Source organism: Puma concolor, chromosome C2, assembly GCF_028749965.1.
Source record: "Puma concolor isolate L17-30 chromosome C2, mPumCon1.1.hap2, whole genome shotgun sequence".
In the NCBI taxonomy this organism is placed as follows: Eukaryota; Metazoa; Chordata; class Mammalia; order Carnivora; family Felidae; genus Puma; species Puma concolor.
Window position 1 is genome coordinate 131380124 of NC_141675.1, and position 15502 is coordinate 131395625.

At 34.5% G+C, this 15502-nt stretch overlaps 1 long non-coding RNA gene across 1 annotated transcript in view; it reads left to right on the plus strand.

Moving 5' to 3' along the window:
* Positions 1–15502, plus strand: part of LOC147577532 (uncharacterized) — a 104210-nt gene that overhangs the window by 63032 nt on the left and 25676 nt on the right. The window contains exons 3-4 of the long non-coding RNA XR_015240373.1: positions 3698–3854; positions 6654–6736. This is a non-coding gene — a long non-coding RNA (uncharacterized LOC147577532). The remainder of the gene's footprint in view (positions 1–3697; positions 3855–6653; positions 6737–15502) is intronic.

Here is a 15502-nt window from a genome sequence, read left to right on the forward strand (position 1 = left end):
TTGTAGAATTGATGCTTATTTCATGAATGAAATAGTTCCTCTTTCTTCTCTGAAACTATTAACAATATTTTTTCCTCTCTCTCAGCATAAATTGTTTCCTATAAGTTACTTTCCAATGTTGGCTTGTTTGCACCTGTCTTTCATATTAGAGACTTTTTTCAGATGTCTGGTGATTTTTGGATGTATGCTTGTATATACAGGTTGGGCACTAAAAAATTTACTGGAGTGTTTGTAAACGTATATGCGTGTGTATGTGTGTTTGTGACTTGATGGTAGGCTTTATTTTAAAGCATTCTTATTGGGCTTATTCTCATTGGATATCTTAAGTCAAAATGTTTGGATCTTTTTTCTTGTGACTGGCTCAGATTCTCCAGATAAAAACCTTTTCTTGTTCAGATGGAGAAAGCCTGCTGCCAGCATCCTCAGAGTTAGGAGGGATAAAGAACTGGGGATTTCAGTATGAAGGTATAAACCTTTACTTCGATTCTTTGTTTTTAGTATGGATTACCTTATTTCAGATGTTTTATTTCAGATGCCAGGTGCCAGGCAACTAGAACTCCTTTACCAAATGGTAGGAATAAACAATGGTAAAACTGTGGGGCAATCTGACATTATCTACTAAAACTTATGATTTAGAAAAATTCACTTCTTGAAATATCCAATAGAAATACATATACAGGCATAGCAAAAGGCATTGAAAAGAATGTTCATATCTGTATTATTTTCAGTCATCTCAAACTGAAACAACTTAAGGTCCATAATCAGAAAAATTTTATAAATACATTGTAAATACTCATTTATTAGTATATACAGCATGTAACTACTAACAGCAATGAAAGTTACAAATGGTTGCTACATACAACAGAGATCAACCTCACAAAAGTTACAGTGAACAAAGAAAGTCCAATAGAAAATAATATAGATTGTATGATTCCACTTAGAGAAAGTTTACAAGGAGATAAAATTAATCTATGGCATTAGACATCAGGACAGTGATTGCCTGGGGGGAGGAGAAGAGGAGTGGATGATTGGATTGAGTACAAAGTGAGACTTCAGGTGGGGTCAGTGTTCTATGTCTTGACTTGAGTGGGTATTTCATGGGTGTGTTCACTTTTTGCTAATTCAACAAGTTGTACATGAACCTGTACACTTTTCTGAATATACACAATACATCAATTAAAAAGTTTCAAAAGAAACTGACCTGCTTAAAATAAATCCCATTCTGTCCAATATACCTGAACCAACCCAATCTTTAAATTTTTATATTTCTGTAAGAACAGTATTGATGCTCTTTATCTGTATGGTATCCAGCAATTTTCAGAGAACTATAAAGTAAATTATCTCATTTACCTTCAGGGCATCGTAATGAAGTATTGAACAAGTAATTTTAGATTTGTTGAAAAAAATAGAATAACTCAGAGAGCTGTCCTTTGTTTGTGGTCAGCAAAGTTCCTTGTTTCCTTCCTTGTGGCAGAGTTGGGACTGGAACCCCAGGCGAGTGACTCTTCACACAGCTTTATTTCACTATACTTACTTGGATCCACAGCCTGTAACCTTGAGACTTTGGACAGATTTTATTCTTATGTTTCATTCCCTAATGAGTCTTCTTGAGTCTAGCTATCCTGAAGAACCAGTGTAGTCAACTTACTAGTGAATTATGAGCTAACTATGTTTTATTTTTTTAAGTTTATTTATTTATTTTGAGAGACAAAGAGACAGTGCTAGCAGAGGAGGGGCAGAGAGAGGGAGAGAGAGAATACTAAGCAAGGTCCACACTGTCAGTGCAGAACCCAATACTGGGCTTGATTGGATGCTTAACCAGCTGAGCCACTCAGGCACCCCTGAGTCATCTATGTTTTAAAAGGAGCCATCTTAGGAAATTTTCTCACCCACAGGTGAGATGAGACACCATACCATGGCAGTTTGATTACTGGGGTGTGGGGGCTAGGGCAGAAGACAGGGAAATACTTTGTTTTTTGCTATGTTACCATTAGATACAGGGCCTTAGTATCACATTATATAACACCTAATAAATATGCTTATGTGTAGACCCAGGTTTGTTTGAAGAGAACCAATCCTCTACAAATGAGTACATTTATTACTTAGAATTCTAGAAGTTCCCGGACCTCTCTTGTGCTAAAAGCACAAAGTACACATGGGGGGGAGATATGGAAAGAGGTCAAAGATAGAGGTCTGTTGCTCTAGTCATCCTGCTGCAGGTATCCTTGGATTTTAAAACATCATCCTCCAATTTACATTTAAGTTCAAGTACCTGATAGGAGGTGGTAGTAGGGAGAGCATAGATAATACCCGTCCTAATTTGGGATGAGGTTGGGAATGCTTAGGAGGTGGGATGAGAGAGTGCAGGTAGGAATGAGAAGGGAGGGAGACCACATAATACTTTAAAAGACCTGAGGTTCATACTCCTGTAAATAACTAGGTTTATATTCACGCAAATAAACTAGAGTCTATATTCATAGGAAAAACTCATATAAATATCAGAAGGCAAGGCCCATTGCCTTTTTCTTTCTGTTCCAAGTTCTTCTTTGCTCAAGCTCCAGATTGTTCTTTTGTGTTTTATTTTCCCCTTTAAGATTTTCCTTGATTCCCACAATCTCTCTTCTTCAGGTAGGTGATATATCTCTGCTCTGTCTGGATTTGCTCCATAATCTTGAGAGAAACCTGAATTTAACCATATTTCTTAACTAGGGATTCTTAAGAGAGGGGTTTAAAGACAACTAGGCAATGACTTAAGATGATTAAAACGAAGAGATGTGTGGTTAGGCACTCATTTGCCTTGTTTATGTTGTTCTGTCCCTCATCGAAAACTGTTTGGGAATCATGGTTTTATAGAAGAAAAGTGAACTAACAGTTTTATAATGCTTTCTAAATTTTTTAAACATGCAAGAGTTTTCAATGGAAATTCAACATAGTTTATAACATTCAGACCAAATGCCCAAGTGGTTCAGTCAGATTAATAACAAAATCAGGAAAATAGTCTACAAACTAAGAATGCATCCCACTTTAAAACAGAATCTGAACCAGGGTGCCTGGGTGGCTCAGTTGGTTAGGCATCTGACTTCAGCTCAGGTCATGATCTCACAGTTTGCGAGTTCAAGCCCTGCATTGGGCTCTGTGCTGACAGCTCAGAGCCTGGAACCTGCTTTAGATTCTGTGTCTCCCTCTCTCTCTGCCCCTCTGCTGCTCTTGCTCTATCTTTCTCTTTCTCTCTCTCTCAAAAATAAATAAACATTTTTTTTAATAGAATATGAAGCTTATGTTATTTACAGCATGATTTTAACTGCTTTAATGTGGGACATTTTTCCCAATGGTGACACTTTTACCAATCAGTCTTTGCTGCTCTGAAAGAAGCCATTGTAAATTTTTGGGTAAACAGTATTTCAACAGAGTGCAATGTTTAATCTCAGATATGCATTTGACTCTTAACATTGTCTTTTTAGTCTGATTAAATGTGAATTTTTCATATTTAGTCCTAGGTTATGACATAAAGATGTAACTTCACCTTTTATTCCCTCCCCCCCTTTCAACTCTTCTCCCTTAGTAAGTTACAAGAAAGCAGTTAATTACAATTTGTAAATGGTGATCATAGTGATTCAAAACATGAGACATTCAAAGTACTCACTGAACTCACTTTTGATTCCATCACAAATCAATTTTATTTTCATATCATCTTTAGAAACTATGACGTGAAGAGGGGGAAAAAGATGTAACCCGTGAGCCATACCTACCTCTACAACCTCTGCCAATGCCTGCAGCTCCAGAATCTTCACTTCCCTGGCTGGGCCCAGGGAAGTTTTGTGCTTAATTTGGGACAACAGAACGGAGGAAAAAAGGTAGGAGAATGAATTTTGTTCTGTTTGGCTTATAAACTGTGTTAGATAGAATCAGTGGGAAAAAATAGACAAGTTATCTTTTAAAAAGTATTTTTATTTCAAAAATAATACATGTTCCCACAGAAAATACTGAAAAAAATTTTAAAGAATTTAAGTATCTCTAAGAATCTCTAAAGGATAAAATATCCAATCCTATGACCTAGAGAACTCCTATTAATGTTTTTTCAACTTTTGTGTAGGTTTTTCTTATATGTACATACATACAGTGTATAATATGTATAGAAGCCGCTTTTGGGCAACAGGCTTGAGCAATAGAAACTTAATCAGCGCAAAAGGGCCCAGAGTGACCCCAACCTCATGACTGAATACAAACAGGCCCATTAAGCGGCCCATCTCAAAATATCCATAAACCCTAGCTGACCAATGGACTATTACAACCAGGCAGGAAAAATTCCATATGTCCCCATATCTTCTCACCCCCCCTTTAAATACAGCCCTCACCCACTGCCTCTTTGCAGACTTCTCCTTTGCTGTCTTGCCTGCTGCTCCCTTGCAGTATATTCAGTGTATTTAATATACTTATATCTCCTTTGTCCTGCCTATGTCGCTGGCTTCCAGCTGATGGGGTTGCCCCACATTTAGGGGCCCCCATCCAGTCAGGAGAAACACCACAATATATATGTGTGTGTTTCATATATATATGCCCATATGCACACATATATACATTTATACAGCTGTGCATTTTATTTTATAATTTTAATAAGCTAGTAATAAATGATACATTCCAATGCTATTATATATAATCCTCTGTCCCCAAAAGCAAACAAATAAGCTAACCATTTCTCCATTGCATATTTTAGGTTTTACCCATTCACTATATGTTGAGTCTCTATTCAGTGTTAAGGATACAATTTTTGCTCTGGAGAGCAATCAAATTAACAGAGAGTGTAAACACACAATTTCCTGAGAGTGATAAATGCTGTAGTAGAAGAATGCCCAGAATTATGTGGGGGCACACACATCAGGCTATTGAATCATAGTGAGGATATCTGGGACATTCTTTCAGAAAATGTTAGTATCTGAGCTAAGTCTTGAAGGCTGATGAAGAATTTCAGTCAAAGGAGCAGTCCTAGATGTGGGGAGCAAGGGGGTGTGAACCAGTTTGAAAGGTTTGAGAGCAAAGCACATTGAAAAATTAAAAGCAATCTCCTATCACAAGTGGATAGGGTAATGAGGTAGGAGTGGTGGAGTGATGAATGATGAAGCTGGAGAATTAGGTAGAAGCAGATAATTAAAAATCAGTGTAAATGTTTGAATTCCTTTTAGATAAAGTACTTGAGAACCAGGGAAGGATTTTCAGTTGGGGAGTGGTGTAATCAGGATATATTAGGATATAGGATACAGTCTGGGGAATGGATTGGAGAAGATCAAGTATGGAGTTACTGAGATTAGTTGGAATTTTGATGGTATAATTTTGAAAAAAGGAGATAATTACATGTCCTGAGGCTGAGGCAGTGGGCAGGAAGGGGAAGGAATAAGTTTGGAGTATAATGTTTTGGCATTGATGGCAGAGGAAAGAATCAATGGTAATTTGGATTTCTTTCTTTTTTTTTTTCTTTTTCTTTTTATATTTCTAATTGGAATCTGGGTGGATGATGGAGCACTGGTAGAGAATAAAGTTTTGGAAAGAAGGTAGTGAATTTAATTTTGAATAGGCTAAGTTGGAAATTCATGTGAGACATTGAAAGTAAATCATTGAATTGAAGGGCTGGGCTGAAAATCTACAATGGATAGAATCACTGAGGTAAGTGAAAATATTGTTTTAGTTATTTTGGATACAGATCTGGGAGTGGAATTGCTGAGTCATATTGTAAGTCTACATTTAACTCCATGGGACCTCTATTTGAAGAACTGCCAAAATGTTTTCCGAAGGGGTTGTGCCATTTCACATTCTTACCACAATGCCTAAGGGTTCCAATTTCTCCACACTCTTAACATTCGTTATCATCTGTCCTTTTGATTCTAACCATCCCAGTCAGTGTGAAGTAATATCTCAGTGTGGTTTTGATTTTCATTTCCCTCATCACTAATGATATTGAGCGTGTTCTCATGTGCTTTGGGGCCATGCATATATCTCCTTTGGAGAAATGTTTGTTCAAATCCTTTACTAATTTTTTAATTGGGTTATTTAGTTTTCTATTATTAAGTTGTAAGGATTCTTCATACTTTATGGATACAAGTCTATTATCGGATATATGATTTGTAAATATTCCCCCCAATCTGTGGATTGTCTTTATATTTTTTTGGTAGTATTTTTAAAAAAGTATCCTAAAAAATTATTTTTAATTTTGATGAGTCCAGTATATCTATTTTTCATTTCTTACTTGTGCTTTTTGTATCATCTAAAAAACTATTGCCTAATACAAGGTCAGGAAAAGTTTAACCTTATGTTTTCTTCTAAGAGTTTTATAGATTTAGCTTTTGCATTTTAATCTATGATTTACTTTGAATTAATTTTTCTATACTGTTTAAGTTTATTTTTTGCATGAAGATATCTAGTTGTCCCAGTAGCATTTGCTAAAAATATTATTTTTTCCTCACTGTAATATCTTGGCATGCTTGTTGAAAATCAAGTGGCCATAAATGTCAAGGTTAATTTTTGGATTCTCAATACTATTCTAGTGATCCATATGTATAACCTTATGCGAGTATTTGGAATCAGGAAGTGTGAATACTTCAGATTTGTTCTTTTTCAGGATTGTTTTGACTATTCATTCGGTGTCCTTTGCATTTCCATAGGACTTTTAGGATCAGTGGGTCCATTTCTGCAAAATGGCAGAGGAACTATTGATACAGTTGCATTGGATATGTAAATCATTGGGGTAAGTTTTGCCATCTCAACCATGTTGTCTTCTAATCCATGAACACTGGTATCTTTCCACTTATTTAGGTCTCCAGTGTATTTCAGTTATGTTTTGTTTTCAGTGTACATATCTTATACTTTTTAAAGATTAATTCTTAAGCATTGTATTATTTTCCATACATTTTTCCAATTGAATAGTTTTCTTGATTTCCTTTTGGGATTATTCACTACAATTGTAAAGGAATGCAGTTGCTTTTTTTAATATTGATCTTATATCCTCCTTCATTACCAAACTCATTTATTTTATTTTTTAAATGTGGAGAGGGAGAAAACATTCATTCTTTTACCATTAACTAGGATGTTAGCTCTGACATTTATATATATATATATATATATATATATATATATATAAATTATAATATATATATACATAATATATATATTCCTCATCATATTAAGGAAGTTCCTTTCTGTCTCCAGTCTAATAAGTGTTTTTATCACGGAAGAGTGTTGGGTTTTGTAAAATACTTTTTCTGCATCTGTTGAGATTACAGAGATGATAAATTTTTCTTCATTCTATTAATGTGATGTATTACATAAATGGCTTTTTTTTTAATGTCAAAACACGCTTGCATCCTTGTGATAAATCCCACCTGGTCATGATTTATAATCCTTTTTGTATGTTGTTGTATCTGTCTTGCTAGTATTCCGTTGAGGGTTACTGCCTCTATATTCATGAAGAATATTTATTTGTAGTTTTCTTTCCCTTGTAGTATGTTTTAAGCTTTTGTATCAGAATAATACCAGCTTTATAGAATAATTTGGGAAGTTTTCCATTCTTTTATTTTGGGGGAGATTTTCAAAATATTGATGTTAAATATTCTTTAAATGTTTGATAGAACTCACTGGTAAAGCTATTTGGTTGTGGGCTTTTTTTTGTGGGAAGGTTTTGAATATTAATTCAATTTCTTATCATGCTATAGTTCTAGTTGAATTTTGTTTCCTCTTGAGTCAGTTTCAATAATTTGTTTCTTTGTAGGAATTTTTCTATTTCATCTAAGTTATCTAGTTTGTTGGCATGCAATTTTTCATAATATTTTTTATAATTCCTTTTGTTTCTGTGTAGGCAGTAATCACATCCTCTTATTCTTGATTTTACTAAATTGATTCTTTCTATTTAACTTCGTTTAGTTTAACAAAATTAGATTTATTAATTTTGTTGTTTATGTTAGTTGTTGATTTTTTTCAAAGAACCAGCTTTAAATTTGTTGATTTGGGGGCACATGGGTGGCTTGGTTCGTTAATTGTCCAACTTCAGGGCAGGTCATGATGTCACAGTTCAGGGATTCGAGCCCCGTGTCAGGCTTTGTGCTGACAACTAGGAGCCTGGAGCCTACTTTGAATTCTGTCTCCCTCTCTCTCTGCCCCTCCCCTGCTTGCACTCTGTCTCTCTCTGTCTCTCAAAAATAAATAAATAAGAAACTTAAAAAATTTAAGTTTGTTGTGTTTTTTTGTTACTTTCTATTCTTTATTTTATTTATTTCTCCTCTAATCTTTATTATTTTCTTCCATCAGCCTGCTTTGGGTTTAGTCTACTCTTCTTAGTTCCTTAAAATAGAAGGCTGAATTATTAATTTGAGATCATTCTTCTTTTTCAGTATAGACATTTACCCTATCAGTTTCACTCTAAACATGGTTTTTGCTGCATACACTAAAACTTGTCATGTTGTATTTTCATTTTCATTCATCTCAAAGTATTTACTAACTTCCCTGGTGATCTTTCACCCATTGATTATGTAGAAGTATGTTGTTTAGTTTCCACATATTTTTGAATTCCCCAAATATCTATTGGTTCCTAATTCATTCCACTATGATCAGAGAGCACACTTTGTATTATTGCAAATTTCCAATTTAAAAAGAATTATCACGTAGCTGTATACTCAAGAATGTTCCATCTGCCCTTGAGAAAAATGTGTATTCTTCTGTTTATATGGAGTGTTGTATAGATTTCTGTTAAGCCTACTTGGCCTATTGTGTTATTGAAATCTTCTATTTAGTGAATGACCTTTCGCCTAGTTGTTTAAATGTCACTGTTTTTATCTTTTTAATAATAAAATTTAACATAAAATCTATTTGGTCTGAAATTTAAAAAGCCAGTTTAGTTCTCTTTTGCTTAACTCTGCATATCTTTTCCTGTCCTTTTCCTTTCATCCTACTTGTGTCTTTGAACTGGAAGTGTGTCTCATGTAAACAGTATACAGTTGAATCATGTTTTCTAAAAATCCGTTCTGCCAAAAGGTCTTTTTATTTTTTATTATTTTTATTTTTTTAACTAAGTTTCTTATTTTAATTCCAGTATAGTTAACATACAACGTTATGTTAGTATCAGTTGTAAAATATAGTGATTTAACAATTCTGTACCTTACTCAGTGCTCATCGTAAGTGTACTCTTAATCCCCAGCACCTATTTAACCCATCCCCCTACCCACTCCCCTTCTGATAACTGTAAGTTTGTTCTCTGCAGTTAAGAGTCTGTGTCTTGGTTTGTCTCTCTCTCTTCTTCTTTGCTCATTTGTTTTGTTTACTAAATTCCACATATGAGTGCAATCATATGGTATTTGTCTTTCTGTGACTTTTTTCACTTACCATTGTACTCTCTAGTTCCATCTATGTTGTTGCAAATGGCAAGATTTCATTCTTTTTTTTTTTTATGACTGAATGTATGCCATTCCTTCTTTATGCTTTCATCTATTGATTAGCACTTAGGCTGACGACATAATTTGGCTATTGTAAATAATGCTGCAGTAAACATAGGGATGCATGTATCCCTTTGAATTAGTGTTTTTATATTTTGGGGGCACATACCCAGTAGTGAGATTGCTGGATCATAGGGTAGTTCTATTTTTAACTTTTTGAAGAACCCTCCATACTGTTTTCCAGAGTAGGTGCAACAGTTTGCATTCCCACCAACAGTGTAAGAGGGTTCCCTTTTCTCCACATCCTTGTCAACACCTATTGTTTGTTTCTTGTGTTGTTGATTTTAGCCATTCTGACAGGTGTGAAATGATATCTCATTATGGTTTTAATTTGCTTTTCCCTGGTGATGAGTGACGTTTAACATCTTTTCATGTGTCTGCATGTATTCTTCATCTGTTCATGTCTTCTACCCATTTTTAGTTGGGTTATTTGTTTTTTGTGCGTTGAGTTGTATCAGCTCTTTATATATTTTGATTACTAACATTTTATCAAATATATTTTTGCAGATATCTTCTCTCATTCAGTAGGATTGCCTTTTAATAGAGTTGATTGTTTCCTTTGCTGTGCAGACCTTCTTATTTTCATGTAGTCCCAACAGTTTATATTTGCTTTTGTTTCCATTGCCACAGGAGACATATCTAGAAAAATGTTGCTGCTGCTGATGTCAGAGAAATTACCGCCTGTGCTCTCTTCTAAGAGTTTTATGGTTCAGGTTTCACATTTAGGTCTTTAATCCATTTTGAGTTTATTTTTTGTGTATGGTGAAAGAAAGTGGTCCAGTTTCATTCTTTCGCATGTAGCTGTCCAGTTTTCTCAACACCATCTTTTGAAGAGACTGTCTTTTTCTCATTGGGTGTTCTTTCTTTCTTTGTTGAAGATTAATTGACCATATAATTGTGTGGTTATTTCCAGGTTTTTTATTCTATTCCATTGATCTATGTGTCTATTTTCGTGTTAGTACCATGTTTTTGATTACTACAACTTTTTAAATATAACTTGAAGTTTTCCAACTTTGTTTCTCTTTTTCAAGATTACTTTGGCTACTTAGGGTCTTTTGTGGTTCTATACAAATTTTAGTACATGCGCTGCTGAAGTGAGCGCTCTGTACAAAGTTTAGTATTGTTTATTCTAGTTCTGTGAAAAATGCTGTTGGTATTTTGATAAGGATTGCATTAAATGTCTACATTGCTTTGAGACTCTAGGCATTTTAACAATATTTGTTCTTTCAATCCATGAGCATGGAACATATTTCCATTTCTTTGTGTCATCTTCAGTTTCTTTTACTAGTGTTTTTTGTTTTGTTTTGTTTTGTTTTATTTTTCAATTTTCAGAGTACAGGTCTTTCACCTCCCTGGTTAAGTTTATTCCTAGGTATTTTATTAATTTCGGGTCAGTTATAGATGAGATTGTTTTCTTAATTTCTCTTTCTGCTGCTTCATTATTAGTGTATGGAAATGGAACAGATTTCTGACGTTAATTTTGTATCCTGCAACTTTAGTGAATTCATTTATCAGTTCTAGTTGTTTTGATTGACTCATTCAGGTTTTCTATATAGAGTATCATGTCGTCTGCAAATAATAAAGATTTTACTTCTTTCTTACCAATTTGGGTGTCTTTTATGTATTTATTTATTTTTTGTTTGATTGCTGTGGTTAGGACTTCTAGTGCTATGTTGAATAAAAGTGGTGAGAGCAGACATCCTTGTCTTGTTTCTGGCCTTAGGGGAAAGCTCTCAGTTTTTCTTCCATTGAGTATAGTGCTCACTGTGGGCTTTTCATACAAGGCTTTTATTATGTTGAAGTCTTTTTCCTCTAAACCTACTTTGTTGAGGGTTCTGCAAATTCTGTCTTTTAATTGGAATATTTAAACTATTTACATTTAACTTAATTACTGGTAAGGTAGGATTTCTGTATGTAGTGTCTGTGTTCATTTATTTCTCCATTACTTCCTTCTTTTGTGATATATAGATGTTTTGAATTAGACTGTTAAAATTTCTTTGTTTATTTTACTTTAAAGATTTTCTTAATAATTGTACTGAGGATTACAGAGTTGTAAATTTTTAAAAATTTAATTCTTATTAATAGAAGTTTAGCTCAAATAGTTTGTAAACACTTATTCCATTATAGCCCTGTTCTCTCTCACTTTTTGTGCCATTATTGTCATACAGATTAAATTTTTACATGTTATAAGGCAGTCAACAGCTTTATAGTTATTGTTTTCTGTAATTTAAATCAAATAGCAGAAAAAAGTTACAAATGAAATACATTTATAATGTTTTTTATATTAATGTGTGCACTTATCTTTACCAGTGATCTTTATTTGTTCTTGCACATTTTAGTTATTGTTTAGTGCCTCTCATAGCCTGAAACACTCCCTTAGTATTACTTATAAAGTAGGTCTGCCAGCAATATATTCTTTCAGTTTACAATTACTGAGAATATCTTCATTTCTCCTTCCTTTTTGCAGGATAGTTTTGCTGAACATAGAATTCTTGAGAACATTGGTCAACAATGTTTTTCTTTCAGTGCCCTGTACCTGTCATCCTACTTCCTCCTAGAACCTATGCTTTCTCATGAGAAACTACCTGTTGATCTTTGAGGAACTTTGTACATTATAAAATACGTTTATTTTGCTACTTTCAAGATCATCTCTTTTCCTTGGCTTTTGACAATTTACTCTAATTTGTCTAGGAATGAATCTGTCTGAGTTTATCCTACCTGGAATTTATGTTGCTTCCTAGGTGTGCATGTTCATGTTTTTTTTTTTTTTTTAATCAAATTGGGAAGTTTCTGGCCTCAGTTTCTTCAAATTGTTTGTTTGTTGTTTTGTTTTGTTTTTTACCTTCTCTCTCTCCTTTTTTTTCTGGAACAACCATGATGTGCATATTGGTATGCTTATTGGTATCACACAGTCTCTGAGGCTCTGTTAATTTTTCTTCATTAACTGTCCTTCTGTTCTTCAGCCTGAATAATCTAAGGTGTTCTGTCTTAAGATTCTGCCATTTCAAATCTGCTGTTAAATCCCTGTAATTATTTTTTTCATTTCAGTTTTTATACTTTTAATTTCCAGAATTTTTATTTGACCCTTTTAAAAACAATTTTTTCCTTTTATTGATATTCTCTATTTGGTAAGATATAGTCCTTAAATTTTCCTTTAATTCTTTAGACATGGTTTTATTTAGTTTTTAGAACATATTTATAATAGCTATTTTAATGTCTTTGTCTAGTAAGTCCAGTATCTGAGCTCCTCAAAGACAGTTTCTTTTCACTTATTTTTTTTTCATTTTTATGGTCTATAACTTCCTGTTTCCTTGCATGTGTTATAGTTCCCCCATGCCTCACCCTTGAAAAATAAATCTTTCTGACTCTGGAAATCCAGCTCCCTCCTCCCCCTCCCACAATCCTTGTAGTTTTGTTGTTTGGTATTGATTTGGCTGTTATGGATGTTGGTTTGTTTATTCAGTTTCCTGAGCAAATTCTGTAGAGTCTGAATTCTTTGTCTTGTATAAAACTCAACATCTCTTCTCAGTTAGTGTAGTGGTCAGCTAATGATTGGACAGAAATCTCCTTGAATGTACTAAACCAATAAGTCTTCCCAACTTTGTTGAGGGATTTGTGTGTGTTGGGGAGGAATATTTCAATACTCCAGTAGGCAGTTTAAAACACTACAATAGCCTTCACTTCTTGCTTGTGCAGACTCACAGGCATCTACACATGGGAGATTAGAGCCTCCTCAACGTTTTTCCTGAGCATGTGCACATTCTTGCACATGCATATGGCCTTTTAGATTTCCAGGAATATGTCGAATATTTTCAACATCCCACATAAAAATTTCATTCCCTGGTTTTCCTTTATAATATTTTAGTAAGTTTCTTACTTAACCCAACTGGTATTGCTACCTCAGGCACCTGAATTTTTAAACGATTGATATTGATTTTCTTTTGACAAATGCCGTAGGGGTAGGTCTGTTCACACCGAGTGAGCTAAGTCAAGTTTGATCCAGCAGTCACCCAGGTTAACAAAAAATAAGTGCTGAGACTGGAGATACAAGACAGGTAAATAGTGACAATTCTCTAGGGATGCAATTTTTTTGTGGGGGAGGAGTAACTCCAAACCTGTTCTGTTTGTTCCAGTGGCTGATAGGTTGCTGTTTTCACAATGAATAAAATCATGTAGCTTTTGGTTTGAAGGCTACAACAGAGATTGGGGGGTAGGGGTAGGGATAGGAAGAATCAAAATGCCACAAAACTTTGTTCTTACCAAGTTTCAGCTATTTTTCTTGAATAAATGCTTCTTATATTTTTCAAAACCTTTGATTAATTTCCAGAGTTCTGAAAAAGTTTATTTTGCCTATTTTTGCTAATATTCTCATTTCTTTTATGGAGGAATGGATACATGGAGGCCTTTACTCTGCCTTTTAAAGTGTTTTCTATTAGAATTTTAAAAGCTCCTTATGGACAGCTTCTAATGTTCAGGCAAAGTTGAAACCCACTTATTTTTTAGAGAAAGGTTCAAGGGCCTGATTATAGAAAACACAAGGCATTTAAGACCAGGACAAAAACAAGGAGCTTATGAATGAGTCAGATAGGGATTGGTTCAGAGATGGATGGGGCTTATAAAAAACAAAAGAGAAAAGAGTTTTAGGAAGAGAATAGTCAAAGCTATTGAATGCTGCCCACATAGTTCAGAAAATGGTTTGAAAACTACGGATTTGAATGATCTACTAAGAGGTCACTGTGATCTTTGTTAGAGCAATTGCAGTGGGGTGGAAAGGCAGAATCTTAACTGCAGTAATTTGTAACATGAATAGGAGGTAAAAAAGAGAAAACAAGTTTAGAATGAAGAGCCTGGACTGTGAACAAAAGGAGAGATAATATAGGTCAGTAGCTGGAATAGAATGTGAAGTCAAAAAAGTTGCTTTGTCCTAGGGATCATTTTAACCACTTTACTCTTATTCACAATTTTTTTCTTTTGGTCTCGACCCTAGACCATAGGGCCATCACTAGTGGCTTGTATTTGAGGATAAGAAAAGTGATTTTTCTTCCATTGTATGGGAAAGAAATGTGACCTTAGACGGATAAATTTTGCCTCAAAACAGATTCTCGGTGAAACTGTATGACTGGCATTGTGAGGGGTAGTGGACTGGGACATATATAAAGTCTGAGAAAACTGAGTTGAAATCCCAGCTCCATCACTTTACTGGTGCTAGCTGCATGATTTTAGTGGAGCTACTTGGCTCTTTCAACCTCACTTGTCTCATGTGGATAGGAATACCAATCTTTTGTGATTGTTGTGTGGATTAATTTATATAATACCTAGGTTTTACAGTAAAGAAGAGGATGTCATATAAGGAAGAAAAAGTTAGCCATTTAATTTCAGTTTTCTCACCTATACCATAAAAGAGTTGTATTATGTAATCTCCATGATGTGTTTCAGCTCTAACCAAATGGGCCCCCAATATCTTTTCATTCAGTACTATTCTGAACAAAACCTCTATTCTGGACGAGGTAGATATTTGGAATTGGTTGATGACCTAAACCATTCTGTGTAAGATAGTTTCCATTAGAAAAGACATTTAGAATTCCAAAGGATTGACTTACAAATAAATTTGAAGGATAGCTTTGCTGAGCTGGGGTGTACTTTTAAATAGATGAGCTCATCCCAGGACATATAATAGAGAGCACTCAGCAAAGCATATTTTAGATCCTTGAGAAATGAGCTTTGAGGAGATATACATCTGGCATGCTATCAGATCCCAAAGATATCATATCTGTATTTGGGAATACAGATTGATTGTTCTGGATTGATTGTTCTACTTAAAATATTTGTGTTTGTAAATGTTTATAACTGCTAGTTTGGGGCGGTTGAGGAAACTTTGAAACAATAAGCCACATGAAGAAGAAAGGCAGGTTTGAAACCAGCCAGAAAGTGCTCAGGGAAAGAAATAAAAGGTGAAGCAAGAATGAGTCAATGTATATAGGAGGCTTGTGAGACCAACAGAGCAAAATGAGAGTAGGATTAGATAAGGG